Source organism: Pelmatolapia mariae, linkage group LG4 (assembly GCF_036321145.2).
Source record: "Pelmatolapia mariae isolate MD_Pm_ZW linkage group LG4, Pm_UMD_F_2, whole genome shotgun sequence".
In the NCBI taxonomy this organism is placed as follows: Eukaryota; Metazoa; Chordata; class Actinopteri; order Cichliformes; family Cichlidae; genus Pelmatolapia; species Pelmatolapia mariae.
Genome location: NC_086230.1, coordinates 1 through 5,769, shown reverse-complemented (window position 1 = coordinate 5,769; position 5,769 = coordinate 1).

Below are 5,769 nucleotides of genomic sequence, written 5' to 3'. Positions count from 1 at the left end.
TTTTCCAAAATTGTGAATTTTTAGGGCCAGATTAGATCAGGGGGTAGGAAAAATAGGGCTAAATTCCAATTAGGGTTAATTAATTTTAGATAAGCAAATTGGTTAGGGTTAGGATTATGAGTTGGGTAGGGCATAGGTGCTAGATTTAGCTTTAGCTAGGAGTGAGACCCAAAGACCAACCGGAGCGAGGCGCTGGCTGGTTAGGGTTGAAGAAAAGAACCTGTCCCTCCCGAAGGAGGAACAGAGCGTGCACGGGCCATCGACCCCCGATGGTCCGCAGCCTCACATCCCTCTACCTCCATAATTGTTTTTTAATTTTCCAGGTAAGTATTTCTTTTGCAGGTTTTTTCCTTTCAGGTAAGTATTTTTTAACTTTTTTTCAGGTAAGTATTTCCTTTTTTGCAGGTTCCAATAAATATTTTTAATACCAATTTGCTTTCTGTGTTTTTTTGTTCAAATTTAGTTTTAAGTAATCTCCAATTTGAGCTTTTAAGGAAAATCAATAAAACATGAATTAAAATATGAAATAAAATCCCCCAAAATAACAAACTAAAATAACAAACTAACATAAAGATGAAAAATTAAATGAGTATGCCCCTGTCGCGACGTTTCGAAGATGTTCCTCCTTCCTCAGGCGAGGGCATACTGAAGAGCTGTGTTTGAAGCTCCTATTTATACTCTCTCCTCTGATCCCGCCTCCTTTGGCCTTTTTTTGGCTTTCTTTTAAAATTCTTTTCAGCTTTTTGCTTTTTTCCAATTCCGCCAGACTTTTTGGCTCTAATCTTTCCCTTTCTTCTTCCTCTCTTCATTTTCAGTCTTTTCCTCTTTTCCCTTTGACTTTTCCCTTTTCATCATCCTTTTCTTCCCTTCTCTTGACCTCTGCCCTTTACCCTTCCTTTTGGCCTACATCTGTCTCTTTCTCTTCCAATTTTTAGGTTCCATCAATGCCGACTTGGCTTTTTATATAACTCTCGACCCTGCTTGGGGAGGACTCAACCCTACTTGGGGAGTAAACAATTTAGAAAGGCGATGTGACGTTGGGTTAGGCTTTAGGTTTCAGCTAGGGTGAGGATTACTTGGGTTTCAGAGCTAGTACTGGGTTAAGGTTTAAGATTTAGTTCCAAAAATGAAGTAGAAGTGGGATTTTCCAAAATTGTGAATTTTTAGGGCCAGATTAGATCAGGGGGTAGGAAAAATAGGGCTAAATTCCAATTAGGGTTAATTAATTTTAGATAAGCAAATTGGTTAGGGTTAGGATTATGAGTTGGGTAGGGCATAGGTGCTAGATTTAGCTTTAGCTAGGAGTGAGACCCAAAGACCAACCGGAGCGAGGCGCTGGCTGGTTAGGGTTGAAGAAAAGAACCTGTCCCTCCCGAAGGAGGAACAGAGCGTGCACGGGCCATCGACCCCCGATGGTCCGCAGCCTCACATCCCTCTACCTCCATAATTGTTTTTTAATTTTCCAGGTAAGTATTTCTTTTGCAGGTTTTTTCCTTTCAGGTAAGTATTTTTTAACTTTTTTTCAGGTAAGTATTTCCTTTTTTGCAGGTTCCAATAAATATTTTTAATACCAATTTGCTTTCTGTGTTTTTTTGTTCAAATTTAGTTTTAAGTAATCTCCAATTTGAGCTTTTAAGGAAAATCAATAAAACATGAATTAAAATATGAAATAAAATCCCCCAAAATAACAAACTAAAATAACAAACTAACATAAAGATGAAAAATTAAATGAGTATGCCCCTGTCGCGACGTTTCGAAGATGTTCCTCCTTCCTCAGGCGAGGGCATACTGAAGAGCTGTGTTTGAAGCTCCTATTTATACTCTCTCCTCTGATCCCGCCTCCTTTGGCCTTTTTTTGGCTTTCTTTTAAAATTCTTTTCAGCTTTTTGCTTTTTTCCAATTCCGCCAGACTTTTTGGCTCTAATCTTTCCCTTTCTTCTTCCTCTCTTCATTTTCAGTCTTTTCCTCTTTTCCCTTTGACTTTTCCCTTTTCATCATCCTTTTCTTCCCTTCTCTTGACCTCTGCCCTTTACCCTTCCTTTTGGCCTACATCTGTCTCTTTCTCTTCCAATTTTTAGGTTCCATCAATGCCGACTTGGCTTTTTATATAACTCTCGACCCTGCTTGGGGAGGACTCAACCCTACTTGGGGAGTAAACAATTTAGAAAGGCGATGTGACGTTGGGTTAGGCTTTAGGTTTCAGCTAGGGTGAGGATTACTTGGGTTTCAGAGCTAGTACTGGGTTAAGGTTTAAGATTTAGTTCCAAAAATGAAGTAGAAGTGGGATTTTCCAAAATTGTGAATTTTTAGGGCCAGATTAGATCAGGGGGTAGGAAAAATAGGGCTAAATTCCAATTAGGGTTAATTAATTTTAGATAAGCAAATTGGTTAGGGTTAGGATTATGAGTTGGGTAGGGCATAGGTGCTAGATTTAGCTTTAGCTAGGAGTGAGACCCAAAGACCAACCGGAGCGAGGCGCTGGCTGGTTAGGGTTGAAGAAAAGAACCTGTCCCTCCCGAAGGAGGAACAGAGCGTGCACGGGCCATCGACCCCCGATGGTCCGCAGCCTCACATCCCTCTACCTCCATAATTGTTTTTTAATTTTCCAGGTAAGTATTTCTTTTGCAGGTTTTTTCCTTTCAGGTAAGTATTTTTTAACTTTTTTTCAGGTAAGTATTTCCTTTTTTGCAGGTTCCAATAAATATTTTTAATACCAATTTGCTTTCTGTGTTTTTTTGTTCAAATTTAGTTTTAAGTAATCTCCAATTTGAGCTTTTAAGGAAAATCAATAAAACATGAATTAAAATATGAAATAAAATCCCCCAAAATAACAAACTAAAATAACAAACTAACATAAAGATGAAAAATTAAATGAGTATGCCCCTGTCGCGACGTTTCGAAGATGTTCCTCCTTCCTCAGGCGAGGGCATACTGAAGAGCTGTGTTTGAAGCTCCTATTTATACTCTCTCCTCTGATCCCGCCTCCTTTGGCCTTTTTTTGGCTTTCTTTTAAAATTCTTTTCAGCTTTTTGCTTTTTTCCAATTCCGCCAGACTTTTTGGCTCTAATCTTTCCCTTTCTTCTTCCTCTCTTCATTTTCAGTCTTTTCCTCTTTTCCCTTTGACTTTTCCCTTTTCATCATCCTTTTCTTCCCTTCTCTTGACCTCTGCCCTTTACCCTTCCTTTTGGCCTACATCTGTCTCTTTCTCTTCCAATTTTTAGGTTCCATCAATGCCGACTTGGCTTTTTATATAACTCTCGACCCTGCTTGGGGAGGACTCAACCCTACTTGGGGAGTAAACAATTTAGAAAGGCGATGTGACGTTGGGTTAGGCTTTAGGTTTCAGCTAGGGTGAGGATTACTTGGGTTTCAGAGCTAGTACTGGGTTAAGGTTTAAGATTTAGTTCCAAAAATGAAGTAGAAGTGGGATTTTCCAAAATTGTGAATTTTTAGGGCCAGATTAGATCAGGGGGTAGGAAAAATAGGGCTAAATTCCAATTAGGGTTAATTAATTTTAGATAAGCAAATTGGTTAGGGTTAGGATTATGAGTTGGGTAGGGCATAGGTGCTAGATTTAGCTTTAGCTAGGAGTGAGACCCAAAGACCAACCGGAGCGAGGCGCTGGCTGGTTAGGGTTGAAGAAAAGAACCTGTCCCTCCCGAAGGAGGAACAGAGCGTGCACGGGCCATCGACCCCCGATGGTCCGCAGCCTCACATCCCTCTACCTCCATAATTGTTTTTTAATTTTCCAGGTAAGTATTTCTTTTGCAGGTTTTTTCCTTTCAGGTAAGTATTTTTTAACTTTTTTTCAGGTAAGTATTTCCTTTTTTGCAGGTTCCAATAAATATTTTTAATACCAATTTGCTTTCTGTGTTTTTTTGTTCAAATTTAGTTTTAAGTAATCTCCAATTTGAGCTTTTAAGGAAAATCAATAAAACATGAATTAAAATATGAAATAAAATCCCCCAAAATAACAAACTAAAATAACAAACTAACATAAAGATGAAAAATTAAATGAGTATGCCCCTGTCGCGACGTTTCGAAGATGTTCCTCCTTCCTCAGGCGAGGGCATACTGAAGAGCTGTGTTTGAAGCTCCTATTTATACTCTCTCCTCTGATCCCGCCTCCTTTGGCCTTTTTTTGGCTTTCTTTTAAAATTCTTTTCAGCTTTTTGCTTTTTTCCAATTCCGCCAGACTTTTTGGCTCTAATCTTTCCCTTTCTTCTTCCTCTCTTCATTTTCAGTCTTTTCCTCTTTTCCCTTTGACTTTTCCCTTTTCATCATCCTTTTCTTCCCTTCTCTTGACCTCTGCCCTTTACCCTTCCTTTTGGCCTACATCTGTCTCTTTCTCTTCCAATTTTTAGGTTCCATCAATGCCGACTTGGCTTTTTATATAACTCTCGACCCTGCTTGGGGAGGACTCAACCCTACTTGGGGAGTAAACAATTTAGAAAGGCGATGTGACGTTGGGTTAGGCTTTAGGTTTCAGCTAGGGTGAGGATTACTTGGGTTTCAGAGCTAGTACTGGGTTAAGGTTTAAGATTTTAGTTCCAAAAATGAAGTAGAAGTGGGATTTTCCAAAATTGTGAATTTTTAGGGCCAGATTAGATCAGGGGGTAGGAAAAATAGGGCTAAATTCCAATTAGGGTTAATTAATTTTAGATAAGCAAATTGGTTAGGGTTAGGATTATGAGTTGGGTAGGGCATAGGTGCTAGATTTAGCTTTAGCTAGGAGTGAGACCCAAAGACCAACCGGAGCGAGGCGCTGGCTGGTTAGGGTTGAAGAAAAGAACCTGTCCCTCCCGAAGGAGGAACAGAGCGTGCACGGGCCATCGACCCCCGATGGTCCGCAGCCTCACATCCCTCTACCTCCATAATTGTTTTTTAATTTTCCAGGTAAGTATTTCTTTTGCAGGTTTTTTCCTTTCAGGTAAGTATTTTTTAACTTTTTTTCAGGTAAGTATTTCCTTTTTTGCAGGTTCCAATAAATATTTTTAATACCAATTTGCTTTCTGTGTTTTTTTGTTCAAAATTTAGTTTTAAGTAATCTCCAATTTGAGCTTTTAAGGAAAATCAATAAAACATGAATTAAAATATGAAATAAAATCCCCCAAAATAACAAACTAAAATAACAAACTAACATAAAGATGAAAAATTAAATGAGTATGCCCCTGTCGCGACGTTTCGAAGATGTTCCTCCTTCCTCAGGCGAGGGCATACTGAAGAGCTGTGTTTGAAGCTCCTATTTATACTCTCTCCTCTGATCCCGCCTCCTTTGGCCTTTTTTTGGCTTTCTTTTAAAATTCTTTTCAGCTTTTTGCTTTTTTCCAATTCCGCCAGACTTTTTGGCTCTAATCTTTCCCTTTCCTTCTTCCTCTCTTCATTTTCAGTCTTTTCCTCTTTTCCCCTTTGACTTTTCCCTTTTCATCATCCTTTTCTTCCTTCTCTTGACCTCTGCCCTTTACCCTTCCTTTTGGCCTACATCTGTCTCTTTCTCTTCCAATTTTTAGGTTCCATCAATGCCGACTTGGCTTTTTATATAACTCTCGACCCTGCTTGGGGAGGACTCAACCCTACTTGGGGAGTAAACAATTTAGAAAGGCGATGTGACGTTGGGTTAGGCTTTAGGTTTCAGCTAGGGTGAGGATTACTTGGGTTTCAGAGCTAGTACTGGGTTAAGGTTTAAGATTTAGTTCCAAAAATGAAGTAGAAGTGGGATTTTCCAAAATTGTGAATTTTTAGGGCCAGATTAGATCAGGGGGTAGGAAA